Here is a 16,084-nt window from a genome sequence, read left to right as displayed (position 1 = left end):
TTGTAACTTTCCTTCGTTTCAAAATTAAAGACTTCGCGGCCTTTACCCACTCTGACACAGAATCAATGTCTTCTTGTTTTCGTTTTATCCATTTTTTTGCGTAGTCCTCTACGGCATCCATAAGATATAATTTTAATTTATGGAGCGTGGTTTGCGGTACTTGGGACCTTTGGAAAGGACCTAACGTAGAGATTCGTTTTCGATGATGCTTAAATCTCCCAAAACTTCAAAACTTATGTTTTATTAAGAAAATATTTCAGATAAGCATTCTTGTTCAAATATAATTATAATGACCCATTTCCAAATAAAAAACATATTTAAAAAGTGCCATGAGTTCAGTTCAAATACTACTTCATGTCTTTTTTTTTCTGAATAAAAATATGATATCTATAGGAGTGTTTTTGTATTATTGCTATTATACCAAAATGCATTGAATTCAGCACTCATTTGAAAAAAAATCCTGTCTCACTTTGAATTTCATTTTATAATTTTCCGCCAAAGTTACGTCGCCGATTTCTGTCCTCTTTGTGTCTTCTTTGTATGATTGTTAAAACATAATCGAATGTTGCAAATCACTTGGTTCACTTAACATGTATTCACGGGATAATTCATTCAACATTAAGGGTTTAGATGTGAATTAGACAAGTGTAAGTGTTCCTGAACAAAAAAAAAGATCGTTGTTTGACATTTTGAATGTTATAAATATCAATCTAAGCGATGGTCTGAAATAGGAGAGAGAGGGTGGGTATAGCGATCTTGAGTATTCACTGTACACCAGCCCCTGTGGTAAGAACTTAAGACCTTTCATTTTACATAACCTTTCGATTAATAAAAGGGACCATTTGGTAATCACTTTATCTTGAATTATTTAGTGTACGAACGCGTACAATTTTTGAAACATCTGACCTTTTTTCTTAAATGTAAATATCATTATTTTATCATTGCAAATTCCATGGTAGTACATGGATGTAATTTCTGTTCTTTTCACATCATGCCATTGTATTCATCAGCCGACTAAGATAGACATTTAATATAATTGTATGCCGGCCATTCTGATTGATTTCTAAGATTTGATCAAAGAAAGTTATAGAATTTATAGGCCCTTAATAAGTTTGTGAATTCAAACGTTCATAATACGCTGATGGGTGTCTATAATATTTCTGGAAACACACAGGTATTTCATTTAGAAGCCATTTGCAATTTGATACTTGATTAGGTAACAGAGTTGCAACTTTGAGAATTTCTCCTTTCAGTCTGTCGTAGATTGGAGATTATATGCCTTGTTATAGTACCTGATCAAGGTTTTTGCAGGTACATGTAAAACCGGTCAAAAGTTGATTCCACGTTGACCTTGATCGAATATTAAGGCCACTAAGTCACACGACAATAACGTGTTAGGTGCGTTCGTGTATCTTAACTATATTTAAAAAAAACCTCTCTTTTTTATATATCTCTGTTTCAAATGAAAAAAAAATATACAAACGTGAAATTCCAGATAAAAAAATACAGCAAAATTACATAAATTCTTACGGCAAGAACAAATATTGTCGCAGTCCACTGTTAGTGCTCTTAAACTATTATACTGAACATGTCCATTCTTGTTTTATTTTATCAAAAGAATAATTTTTAAAACTTACTTAGTTCCATTGTTATTATATTTATTTTGATAATGTATATGTCCACTCCCGTTAAATGTTTTAAAATTTAGACTTTATAACCGAACAATGTCCTTGAAATAGCCTCTATTAGATTTTGATACTTTTCCAAAACATTTACACCGAAGTTTTAAACTATATAGAAATTCTTTTTGTCTTTTATAAGATGCATCTACTAACTCTTATTATTAATACATGTAAGAGGGTCGTCTCGGACAGCTATTTGTCAATTGCTATACGTTATTGGTCTAACATATGTGACAATTATATGACCCTGTCCGACTAATCGAAAATGTTGATGAAAGCTCATTACTGTCAGAGAAGTTCAGCCTTCATTTAATGAAGCTAAGTCTATATTTTACAGAGGAGCTTATCCAGTCTCTGAAATACATCACCAACAGAGGTACATGTAATTTGTTTCTGAGGTAATATACCGGTTATGGAACATGAAACACTAGTGAAGGTGACTATAACTAATGATAAAAAGGCTACGTTTAATTTCTACTAGTAATGTTTTTAGTATTTCCTAACTGTAAATGATTCGAATACCTTAAACCCAAAGCCTTTGGAAAACGCTAATGTTGAGGGAGTGATTGTTATTACGATGATAAAAAATGCCAGTATAACCACCCTGTTTAAAACAAATATTTTTTTCTACGTCATTGCAGATTATATTTTATATATGCATATGACTGATTGTGCATCAAATCATTCTTCCGAGATACTCTCGTTCAACGTTATGTAAACGTGTTCATAAGTGATTTTATAAATCATCGACCTTCATTATGCGATTCAATTAAAAACCTCTCTTATTGTTCCATTAAAATGTATTTTTTTATTTAGTTAGATTACTCTCGGTATATTATTCAATTGTCAAATTTCATTGTCATATGGGATCTATCATCTCTCACAATCTCTTTCATTTCACCAATACTTACAGCATATTTGAATCCCCTAAATCTTTTAATTTTTTTCCATTCACAAACTCACACAATCTGTTCTCTTTAGGCTATCAATCATTTGATAAAAAAATATCTGAATTTATAACATTAAATTCGATCATTCGACTGCTCATGCTTACAAAATAGAAAAAAAAACTCAAAGAAAAGTTCATATCATATTTTATAATATGATATAAGTAACATACTTCAAAAAATGTTGTCCAGCATTTGAAACAAACGTATCTTTTATCTAAAAATTCGTTGCAGTCGACTCCTACTAAACTGAATCACGAAAGATTTTTCTTTCTGTCCCAGTTTAAAAAATTCCATCGTTAAATTTGTGTACATTCATACATAAATTATATTAAATTGGCATGCTAATCAAGCATGCAGTCCGCGCAAAGAAATGTAATGAAGTAGTCTTGAAATACTAACATATGACCAAATATGCTACTATGCAGTATATTAAACGCCTTGTTAAAAAGATGTTTAACGAAATATCCATGTTTACCTCTTTACTCTTAAATATATATATATATATATTAAATCAAAATTACCTTGCAGCATAACTCCATTTAAGTCTCCTTGATTATAATCAGTGACATATAAATCCTTGACAACATGACAGAGAGTACAGGCTTGTTCACCAATCCAACAACTCGGTTAAAACCATGTTTTAAGGTGTTAAAATGGAAAAAATCTTCATTCAGGACAGGAAGAAAACAAAATCAGTGAAGTATCAAGATTCAAGTTTGTCAATCCAGATAGACTCCAGTCATATGACCATAACAACATACAGGATATTCATCACATCAAATGTATATCATTCAACCAGCATTTGTTTTCTTTCAGCGACGAGCAATAAGGCTTTCATGTCAATTTCCAATTAGTATCGGGTATTACTTATAAGGACTTTATAAGGACAATTGTATCCAATGAGAAGGCTGGTAGTAATGGATCAATACGAGGAATGTCAGATTAGTCTTACCGTCTGTTGCTTAGATTGACAGGGTATTAGCAACTTACAAAACAATTATTTCCTTCACAGAATATGTAAGATTAGACACTCGAGTTGACAAGATGACTTGCAAATTGTGTTAAAACTGTGTACCTGTGTCATTAATTTGATTGTCGTATAAATTGCAGCTTGCTCGGGGTTTATGTGCTTCTGTACTTGTACTAGATGTCACAGCGGTACGAGTTCGAGTCCCGCGGAGGGAACGTAAAAAATACTGTAGTCTATCAAATCATTATAAGCAAATTTTGCTACTTTTAACTGTCCGTCAAATTTGTGTCGTATTTTGGCTGTCCGTCTGCCCATTCGTTCATCTGCGTTAACATGTCATACGGTAACTTGAGAATCCTTTGTTCAATGAACTTCGAACTTAACTCAACTTTTTTAGACTGAATAATCTCTGGTGAGAAAATTCAGTTTTGATTACAGTGTTATGAAACTTTTTCACACTTGATATAGTTAGATTTTTTCCACTGTAACTTGAGAACAAAACTCCTAGTAATGCTACTCAAACATCTCATCTATAAGAAGTCTAATAACAGTAAAATGGTACGAAAATCTCTGCTTTGTAAAGGTAAACTTGCAAAGGTAAAATAACATATGATATCTGATATAAAAACTCCATTTCCTTCGGTCATGAGGACGTTATCATTCCTTCACGATCAAGATGTTCATTTCCTTTTACTTACTTCAACCTGACGAGATAAATAAGACACTCATTTTGTCATTACAAAAATGTTCAAATTATGAATTCCAAATTTTATAAATAAACACATCGGTTTGGATGTCACCCTCTGTCATGGTTTCTATATGACGTCCAATTAGAACCTCAAAATCAATCGGTATTGAATATGGGGTGCTATATGTCACCCCCTAATAAAAAAATAAACAAACAACCAAACAAACAAAACAAAAACAAACAAACAAATAAAAAAACAAAACAAAACGAAAACGAAAACAAAGAATCACATAACGTCAATAGTTGGAATGTTGTATGGATTTTTGCCCAATTTGGTTAATTTGCCGGACAGTTTTGTTGCCGCTTGCAGACATATTTTTACGAAGTTTAAAATAAGCCAGTTATTATAATATATACAGGCAAATGACTTGTAGCATATCATTGAACTCATAACACGAGACAATTTAAATTTGCAAACATTAAATTGCAAATCTTGCGCCGCTTTTTCTACAACCTACCATGTCATGTGAGTAACCATTGGATGCAGATTTGCATGGGATTTAATAAAATGCATTTTGTTTTACAATATTTACTAAAAATAAATTTGTAGTTACAATTTTAAATTCATGGGATTTTTTTATCACATGGGATTTTTTTTCTCCCATGGGATTATTTTTGTCCAAATGGATTTTGGTTTGTAATTCAATACAGTTATAAACATAAAAACGGGTACATGTGTATAAAGAGGTATTATGATAAGATACCAGAAAGTACAAATGGATGTGTAGATTGAATGAAGCTATAGAGTTTAAATAATTTCACATCTCTATTGTTTATAAGCAAGTAATAACCAATGCTTTGTCACATTTAGTAAGTATACAGTGTATTTATTACTTTATTAAATTTTATAAGAAATATGCATGTCTTTATGTATTAAATTATTCAACTTAAAAAAGAATTGAAGCTACATTATCTTGATAAGTGTTATTTCTTGAACATGCTTTATAATAAAATATAGTTCATTTTTTTGCATTGCAAAAGTTCTGATATTGTTGACGAACTAAAAAACGATTAGTCTTTCATATCATTTCATAACCATATCCACATTCAACACAAAAGTATCTGTATTTTTTGGCATTTTATGTCCATTCTTACAGACAAATCATTATATTGAAAAGTGTATTATGCAGTTCAATACATTCTGTTCATTACTGCAGATACAAAAAGTGTTAAAATGCAAAATCGACTTTATTTAACCCCCCCCTTTTTGTGTAACAATTGGGTTGATTTTGTGCAACATTTTGGCAAGAAATGATCAAATTAAAGCCTGAAAACCCTCTACAACCCTGTTTCATAATTTCTAAGGATATGAAATAGATGTCCATGCAATCTGACAGGAATTAAATGTCTGAATCAAAGTCTAACTTATCATTTTGAACATTATATAATGAGCAAGAAGCACAGTTTATATAAACTATTCCAATCTGGCTAACATTGACATAATAAAAACACCTAATATTGTCATGAATGTAAACAGATATAAAATTACTTTAACAGAAAATGAATGCCTGATACACATTACAGCAAATCAAATCATAGTAAGGTACAATAATGTATGTTCAAAGTTTTTCCTGAATCGGCAGACATTTATTAATGATTATTTAATAAAATTAAAACCTTTTTTGCAATGGTGGGATTTTTAATAAAATGAATTGATTTCTTCTGATGAATAAATATGTAACTACATTCTTATTTCAAAATTGACATGTTTGTTGCTTATGTCTAAACCCCTATAGTTTCCTCCAGTTTTACCCTTCTGTGAATGAGGCTGATACGTCGAAACTATTCCTTTAGTGTCAACACTTTAGCTTCAGTGGAAATAATATAAGCAATCACAAGTACATGTATGTACATATATCATATTTAGGTAGCAATGATGATTTCTTTACAACTGTACTCCAGTATCACCAAAAGAAGATTCTCAATTTATCATTTGATGATAAAAATAGTAAAAGCTCATATTATGTACAGCACACTTTGTAGTGATGATCTGATCATGATAGTATTGCTCTTAAATATAATGTGAAAATCCTCCTAAAATTTTGCAGGAATTAGTAGCTATTCTGACCATAGAAGCCCAACCAATAATGATACCTAAAAATAGTTAAGAACTAAATATGTCATAGTATTGGGTAGATTTGTAATTAAAACAAAGTCAAACAAAGCACAAAAATGTGATGTAAAGGTCAATGGTAAATAACCCTAGAGCATGTAGAAGGCTATGCATCTTGAAAATGCTTAACAACATGCCAATTATCAAAAACCTACCTTGAAAGATAAAAATGTAACAACCTAGTGTAAACATGATTTGTGCTACTGGCTGACTAATTACTATGAGGGTGATTGGTTAGTTTTAGCAGGTAACAACCACCCTCTCACTTTTCAAAGCCACACAAAGCATAATCTGTAGGTCTTCAACTCTTTAAGGTTTCTTACAAGTATTTATAACTTATTAATGTATTCTAATTTATATGGAACTCATTCAAGTATAAAGACAGAACTTAATGTGCTAAGTTGAATAACTAACTACATGTAATATGCTTCTTGTGCTCAATTAAGCAACAGAGCGCACAACATTAATAACAATTTTAAGTAAACTGATTACCTAAAAAACATCAAAATTATGTACAAGTAATGCTTTACCATGCATATATAGGAATACCTGTAATTACAAGTGACCACATGTTGCTCTCACTACGGGATCCAAAACCCAATCCATCATCAGGTTGGTCAATGTATTAATAGTCATCTGGTAATATCAGGTTGTACCTACAATATACAAAGCTAAAAGTATTGCATTGAATCTCTACTGATTCATTTCTTCGAATACAGTTTTATCAAAATACCTTGAGTGGTTTTGGAGGAGCTGTGCAAACAAGACTTTCACATTAAAAACCAATCAGTTTAATTATCTCCCTTTATGGGTCTAGTGCATATATTATATCTTTACATAAAGCCTAACTTTCCAATTTTAATAATATATAAAATGGTTGTTGCTAATTAGATGACTTTTTTATCATTCAAACAGCATGCGTGAAAGTTTCTGATAGTGTGTGAAACGAATTTTTTTTATTATTTTGCAAGTTTAAGTGTGCTTTCTGTTAGAATGCTCGTCATGAAAGCTTCCTGTGTATTTAAAGCAAAACTGTTTCAGCCTATTGACAATGTCATCAAGATTATGTTAAAAAATGCATACAGGTTGATGAAGAAAAATTGTTTGTTTAATACTTACTGATTATTGCATGTATAAGTACTTACTGCCACAGTAAATGTGTCAAATGATAATCGCCCTTTTTAATTGGTCAATATTCTTCTCTAAGAAATGTGTAAGTGTCTCTCTTTTAAATACAAGTTATCACTTAAAGTTCTGAAAAAAATAAAAATACAGCTAGAAAAATTTAGTTCGTACAAGTTTTTCAATTTACTAACAATATTTTTTTTAAACATTGAAATGCCAGCCATATGTGTAAAGATTGAGTTAAATATTGTTCTGTTGAAGAATATCTGTTGGTATTGAATCCTCTCCCCCCCCCCGAAAAAAAAACCAAACAAACAAACAAACAAATGCCAATCAACATATTTCAATCTTTGCACACAGCATATTTTATTTTAAGTTCAATTAAGAATTTAACTTTTTGTAGGATTGTCAGGTAGTGCCTGTTTTGTACTATAAGTAAACAAATTGTAAGTCTATTCCACTGACTGAAAACTTGTGACTTATTCTTATAATTAATGTTCAAATGAGGTTTAACTGATTACAAATACTGTAATTCTTCTTCGACAGATAAGTAGCTATATGCTGGGCATATCCAGAAATTTGCAAAAAGGGCTAGGTGTTCATTTTTTTTCACATAATAAGCATACATAAAAAAAAACATTCCACCAATGGGGGTCCAATGCCCAGAATCCTCTCACTGGATTTGTTGCTTAGTATGTGTTCCTAATAAATGTACCACAGGATCATATATTTCCTACTTCATGTCAGAGTTCAAAAGTAAAATTTTACTTGTATTCTTACTATATACAGTTTAATAATAAGCAGTTTTGTATTTAATATTTTTGTATCAAATTATTCTAACTAGCATATTGACAGAATAAATCAATTTCAAAACTGCAGCAATGAAACAATTAGATTAGATTGTGTGGTACACACAGTCAGGTGATAGAGTACTTTCTTATTATACATACTGTATATCAGGTGCGGATCTAGAATTTCAGGTTAGGGAAGCATTGATAGAATAAAATGCAGAATACTTTATAAAAAAAAACTAACCCTGAATAATTTCTCTTACCCCAGTATAAATATGTCAAATGTAAACCTAACTGGCTTTAAGTTTACCATGAATAAAAAACAATTATTTTTGTACATTATAGCGAGCGCCGCGAAGCGTTGGGAGCTCTACCGTTATAACGTGTACATTCTAAATTTCCCTTAAGGTTCCTAAACATAACGAAAAAAGAGTCATGTCCGGGAAGTAACAAAAAGTGACTGTCCTTATGGAAATAATTCATCATTTCCTTCAGTCAAACAAATAAAAAATAGGTTATGATTACGTTTCAGTAAAAATAGAATCATCTTTTCTGATAGTTTTCAAGTCTTTTCTAATTTGTTTTACTCATTTAAAGAAGTGAATGTTATGTTTATAAAAACTTCGGGAAAAACCACGTGGATGTACGTTCGTGTATCTCCGCTGTTCCACTGTTGCTCTTGTCAAGAACCTAACCCACCTCGTAAAAAATATAGCTAACCCTGACTATTTTATCAAAATCGAAGCATAGCTGAAAAAAACTTCCCCATTATTTAACAAGACATATTTTCAAATAGAAATATTGATTTTGCTTGATGGTTAAATATAAATAAAAATATTGCACTTACGAAGCAAAAATTTTCATCTACGTCGCCCCCCACCCCCTTTGTAATGTCCATTATTATATGTATGAGTCTCGCACAGACGGTATATATATAGTAAAGCTCACGGTGCTCGCTGATTTAGGCAATGCCTACCCCATTTATAAACTTGGTAAGATGTGACCAATCCCTGTAACATATGTAATATAAATTATCTGACCACGGTAAGTGCAACTTTAATCATTGAATATTATAATTACAGAGAACCTAATTAAAAAAGATTCTTCAAATACAATAAACATTCTCCCTTCAAATAAAATACTACTAAAAAGTTTCTAATTTTATAATGGGTAGAAACCGCACGAGAATTCAGCTGTACAGCCTGTAGTTCTCAACCTGTGGAAAGGAGGACACTGCTTCAGGAGCAGAGTAGTCAGAGCAAATAAGATTTTCTGGAGCAGTACAACTCCTAACTTACTGTAGTCGGAACTTGACGTATGCATTCATTGCTGTGTTGAATTCGTTTGCTTCTGAACGACTGCAGCATCAACACTTATCTCGCTACAGGGACGAGGTCATAGCGGGGAATGAACCGTATACTAATGCGTCTTGTGTCATGCATGATTTCGCCACCCCGATTCACCACTGACAATACATATCCGAGGTTTTTTTTCTGTAATTATCCTTTCGTATAACACTTGTTGTTTTATCGATGCAGGAACGCATATGAGCATTCCAGTAACGTAGTAAATGGTTGTACAAAAACTTATTTCATAGGCTAGCGAAAGAGTTAAATTTAGGTAAATGCTATATATAATATAAATCCCTGGCCTAGCGAATGAAACTGCACTTTCTTGGGACTTTGTCTTGATTAATCATAGTACGTGTACATTTTAATACCCAGATCTAACGTAAGATGCTGGCATTCCGTTCGTCCATAGGATGGTAACATATCAGAAAATAACTTCCATGCAAGCGAACCTCTATCACGGGCTGCAGTAATTCGGTTTTGTAATGTAAATTAAAGCATGGACTGTAAAATCATTGGTGACAGTTACCCACATAGACCTGTAATTAATTATAATTCCCTGCTCATGTACGGTTTTAATTCACTAGTAAAATTATAAAAAAACGTTGTATAAATTAATAAAAAAAACTCATTCACTAGTAAGCAGATCCTTTCAGTAAATATAATTATATACAAGGACTTTTATAATAGCCTACCAAAATCCTTTGGTTGTCATATCCAAAAAAGAAGTATTAAAATGATATAATTGGATTAATGTGGATAATTTCATGCAAAATTTTGTTGAAAATGAGGAAATGTTATACTATGACACACCCCTTTTTTCTAGACCCCCACCCCTTTTAGAACCCACTTTCAAAATCTCGGTTAAGTTTACGTACGACACTACACAGGCCAGGTGACGAATAGAATCGCCCTGAGGTACATGTGTAATTATAAAAAAAAAAAATTAATTGTTTTATTGCTCACAAAGAACAGGTGACAGGATTTACCTGTCCAATATTGCAGTAGAAGATGTTCGTTCCCTTACGGTTTTGATCATCCTTGTATATATAGGTTACAGACCACCAATTCAACCAATGAGCATTTGGAACGTACGCAAAAATAGTCCTACGCAGACATTACCCCTGTTCCTCATAGTGCTGTGAAAAAAGTTCTCATCTCATTTGAAAAATTTAAACAGTTTCTGAAAGGAAAAACATTTCTGTACATTTTATAGGTGCATTTTGCTTCTTGTGATGTGAAGCCTAATCTCCATAATGATTTCTAAATATACCCCTATCTTGAGAAAACACTGGGATTTGCCATGCTATTTATAGACACTTCACTTCCGGTGACCAGTACTGCACTGCAAGTCTGCTAACCCCACATGCCATTCTGAGGATTGTGAACTGACATATGTAGAATCATGCTGATATATAGTCCTCTGCAGGTTAAAGTTAAGGTAAAGTCCAGAGAAGCCATTGAATATTGTGAAATTAGCATAGAAGCCTATGGGAAGTGGAATTAGTGGTTTTTAGCCTATAGTGTAAAAAAGTGCGTTCCTGTTATATACAAGAAGCTTTTACAGATGAGATGATGACAAAGGTATACTAGTATATTCCAACATTACAGTAAAAATCCTTACTTATTTATAGTTATTAGCAATATTTCAAAATCGCCTACATACATGTGGGGAAACTAAAGCTCTAAATTTCGTCATACATCTGGATATAGCTACAATTTATATAATATGCATTAAACTGTATTGTACATGCATTGTAGTAAGATTCACCCGTTCTTCTTTTCGAAACACTACGGTGGAATCTATATGTACAATCTATACCTGGTGTACACTGAACATACTTATTTTGTACAGTAGATATTGGTTACCAAGTGTCTACACGTTGAAGTTCAATGAAAGTGTGCATTGCGCGTTATACGATTCAACTTTTGCGCCAATTGGATAAAAACTAGTTTAATTGTTCCAACATATTTCCCCCGTAGTTGTATTGCGCTAAAAAAAACTGGCACTGATTGTGCCAGTTTACCTGTAAAAGGTAGTAATATCAAATATTTCATGAAAAATATGAAAATAAAATAGAAGTTCAGAATATGTCCCAAAAATGCCTAAAAGATGTAATCTACACTTAGATCAATTTACCTTGTATTTGGTCTAGTATTGAAACATCTTTTAAATGAGCATTAACTCCGTCAGGATAACTCGCCGGTACCAAGTCTGGATGAAAGGAGAAGGGTCCATGTTCACCATGTTCATATGTTTAAATATTTTTATATTTCGAGATATGTTGAACTAAATTATTTCGATACTTATCATTATCAAGATATTGAATTGCAAATTTACATTTATTTTGGCGCAATTCAACTACAAAATTCGGAAAATAAACTGGCACAACAGAGTTCCTTTTAGGAGCAAAGGAAGATTGCCCGATTTATTGTGGCAAAGTTTGTACCCAGTGAGTAACAATTATTTAAATCATTGGTCTCCTGCAATATTCATTGACATATATAACTACATGTAGTACTACTTTCTTCTAAAGTTAAAGTGTGTATTGTTGACAACCGTAAAACTTTGAATGTAGGTTCATCGATCGTTTGTTGACTGTGTTTAAAAATATGTGACCTGTACATTTTTCAAGTCAAAAGCACCGTATTGACTATTTATTCCCCTACTGTACATCATGTACTGCATGTATGTAAATTTACCCATACCATAGACTTGTTATTAATTAGGCCATAAATTACAGCTCATGCAATTAGCCTTACACCGGACTTATTGGGTGTATATTCAGGTGCATGTGTTGCCATTTCGCCTTAGCTGTGAATTATAGATAAAAATATAACGAGAATAGGTATGAAAAGGATGAGAGACAAACATAAATATTTGTCCATAACAAATGAATGGTAATGTACAAAGTTATCGAAGTGATAAACTCTATATAAGAGTCAAAATGAGAAGTCTGCATAGCATTTAAATGGTATTATCAAAGTAAAACCGGAAAGTTTGCAACCATTGCAATGGTCATCGTCACTCGGTACAGGCATTGCCTTTGGAAATCGAGGATTAAACCAGGTTTTATGGCGGCTGTCTTTGGTCCGCTTATAAATTGATTTTTTAATGTGACATTTGTGCATAAGAAATAAGCAAACAAATAGTTGCTTAACATATTTTCGACAAAAGTGAATAGAATGTATCATTTTCATAATTTTCTTGGGTTAATTTAGGGTCCTATGTCAGCTTCTATTTTGTTAATATCTTGATCTGCCACACGAAACATGTACGAAGCCATATTACGGGATGTATTTATTACCTAGGTTATAAGTGCCCCCAGCTAAACTGACCACTTCCTGTATATTGTACTTAATTAACAGTAAAACGGAATATCGAGCTGTTAATACCTGTAGTCATTTTCTCGTAATAAACGAAAATTTGAGTTCTACGTATACATTTTAACCGCAGATTTTGATTTTTTAAATTCATTGTAAATATCAATTAAAATCAATTTCTGTATAAGTTAAGCAAGGCAACCATGCTCACCAGTACAATGTTACAACAAACAACAGTACATATCCCAGTATTCTAACAACTGAACAGAAGATAATACACGTTAGAATTGCAAATACACAATCATCAATAAAGTAATTAAGTTAAGACTGTAAATGCATGGAAAAGGAACCTACATAAATTACGCATCACCTTGAAATTTCCAGTGATTTTAAAATATATGCATGTACTATATTTTGAAAGAGGAGGGGCTTCTAAAATAATAAGGCTAGACATACTGGCGTCACAACTCAATACAAAATGAAATTCATCCTCGACACTTTTCATTGTGCACAAAGCACACTGTCTATTTGACATCTCTATACCATAGTAACGCCCAGTTTCAACGAACAAGGAATGTAATGATTTTCTTAGTTTTCATCTAGTAAGACATTTTGTGTAATAAGTCCGTTTTGTTAAAAATTTTTGCAGACTTGGTACAATTTCAACAACAAATTTGTACAAATAACACTTAGGAGAGCCCTGAAAGGTTCCGTGTACCAGTCAACATAAAATTCAGACATTGCTAATGGAGAAGTGATTCATGTTGGAGAAAAAGTAATTCACAATGAAGAAAAACCTACCAAACAAACGATGCTTTTGTGCAAATTTCATATACAATCTACAATTTTGTACTTACTTTTTCTCTATTTAGCGCAACAAACAAATAAAAAACTAAGACTGGTTATGTGATCAGTAACTGTTTCTAAACAAGAAATAAAATTAAATTGGGTTGTTTTTTTTTAGAAAGCCTGATAAAAAAAATGTACTTATGATTAAAATACTAGGAGTGCGAAATGTGCACAATAGAACGTTTCCATGTGTTGTTATCTTTTGGTCCGTGGTCAAATCATAACTTGTCACATTATACCATAATTCGTTCCTTTCCCCTGTATTTCCAAACTCATTGAGAAACTCTTCGCATAAGAATAAGCACGCGAGAATAAGAACTTTCACTGCTTTCAAAGAGTAATCAAGGGAACCAAGGTTATAGCGGTAATCAAAAGAATGCAATCCAGGGACAAAGACCAGACATGGAAAACAGACATACACAGCAAAGAACATAAAGTAACTAAAATCATACAAAGTAACAAAAGCAAATGAACAACTCGGACTCCACTAAAAACTGGGAGCATGGACCAGGTGAACCGGTAGGGTAAGCGTCCTCTGCTTTTCTAGAAACACCCGCCGAGTTGCTCATAAAAAGTCATGTCCGGGGTAGACAAACGAGGAAAGGAGAACTATGACCCGTTGAATCAAGTTTTCATGGTGCAGATGGATACACCATAACGATCCACGAGTTAATGATGACGACCATAAAACTTCTGTAGTGATGACTTCAATCTTGTAGCAACATAACCCTGTTAAAATCTTGGATGCAATTAATATTTTAAACTCGTTCTTTCCAAAATAGAAACAGGTTAGTATCATTCATTCTCGAATATTTGATATTGTCGTTTACTAAACGGAAATAAACGCGAGTTGAAGGATCACTCAGTCATTACCATTTTACTACTACAAGTGGGACTGCATGTACTGGACAACAAGAGCAGGTCTCACTTCCAGATAATGTGTACTAAAACCGTGTAAACATGATGGCTTTTCAAAGGGTATGGTCTGGATTAGACCCCCCAATATTTTGGACAAATGTGGCAGAGTCAAACTTTATAGTTTGCATATTTTAAGCAATGATTTTTATTTATGTACTGCAATGGTAATTCTTCTACAAGTGATGGAATACATATCGAGTGAAAAATGTGACTAAAACAGTATAAGCAATGACCATTTTTGAATGCTGGAATAATACATTTTGTATATGATTGTCTCTAGATGGTATTTCTTTACAGTCTGAATTCATTACTTTTAATTTTTTTCTAGAATGGCGCACTGATGTTCCATAAGTTTATCTGTGCACGCAGTAAGACAAACTAGATAGAGGTAGGTACTTTCTTACATAAAATACAGTACAAATGTTTTTTTTGTGTTAAAATGTAGATATGGATAGTTATGGGTACAAATGTAACTTGTTTATGTTGTTAATCTTCTGTATCAACAATTCAGAAAGGCTTTAAATTGAAATTAACAATATAGATATGATCATTTGAAACCATAATAGATTCAGTGCTTCTAGACCCAAATTTAGTACAGAGTTTTGATTTTATCATTTTAAATATAAAAATACTAGTGTAGTTTTTCAACCTATCCATCACACTCTGAAGATTGGATGCAAGTTTTCATTAGTGGGAATTGGGGTGTAAGATTTCTTGTGTTTGAACAGAAATTGTGTTAAGATTTGGAAATTGCATATATACAACGTCTCAGAATGTGACGACTCTATTTGCTACACTGCTCCAACGGATCAAATTGATACAGGGAAGATATATAAACGTATATAAAGGTCCGAAAAATTCCCAACGATGTTAGAACTCAAATTTGCGATGCAAATTTTGGTCGTTCCCTCCGCGGGACTCGAACTCGTACTGCTGTGACAGGCGGTGTTGCCATAGATGTCACAGCAGTACGAGTTCGAGTCCCGCGGAGGGAACGACAAAAAAATGGAATATTTTTTTGGCACCACTTTTTGTTCTTATTTCTGAAAATTGATTAAAAAAAATGTTGACAGAATTTAGGAAGCCAGTGCAGCTCCTGTTTCAGTGACATGTTTATAACTCCATTTTACTGTCTATATACAGAATCTGAAAGTTATCTAATTCTGAAATAATGCATAATAAGTAAAATTTTTTTAAGATGCTCTTTGTTGCTCAAGAGAGATTAGAGGATACATGAAAGAATTCTTAGTAACGACTCGTAAAAG

General features: G+C 32.5%; 1 long non-coding RNA gene across 1 annotated transcript; it reads right to left on the bottom strand.

Moving 5' to 3' along the window:
• Positions 1 to 5,766: 5,766 nt before the first annotated feature.
• Positions 5,767 to 7,898, bottom strand: LOC148617423 (uncharacterized). Its single transcript, XR_015921930.1, has 3 exons — positions 7,609 to 7,898; positions 7,013 to 7,119; positions 5,767 to 6,444 (listed from the first exon to the last, which is right to left on the bottom strand). It is a non-coding gene; the product is annotated as an uncharacterized LOC148617423 (long non-coding RNA).
• Positions 7,899 to 16,084: the final 8,186 nt, after the last annotated feature.

Source organism: Perna viridis, chromosome 5 (assembly GCF_037379345.1).
Source record: "Perna viridis isolate PV_CMFRI_1.1 ecotype Kerala chromosome 5, ASM3737934v1, whole genome shotgun sequence".
NCBI lineage: Eukaryota > Metazoa > Mollusca > Bivalvia > Mytilida > Mytilidae > Perna > Perna viridis.
Note: the sequence above shows the minus strand (reverse complement) of the source record. Positions and strands in the feature narration are given on the sequence as shown.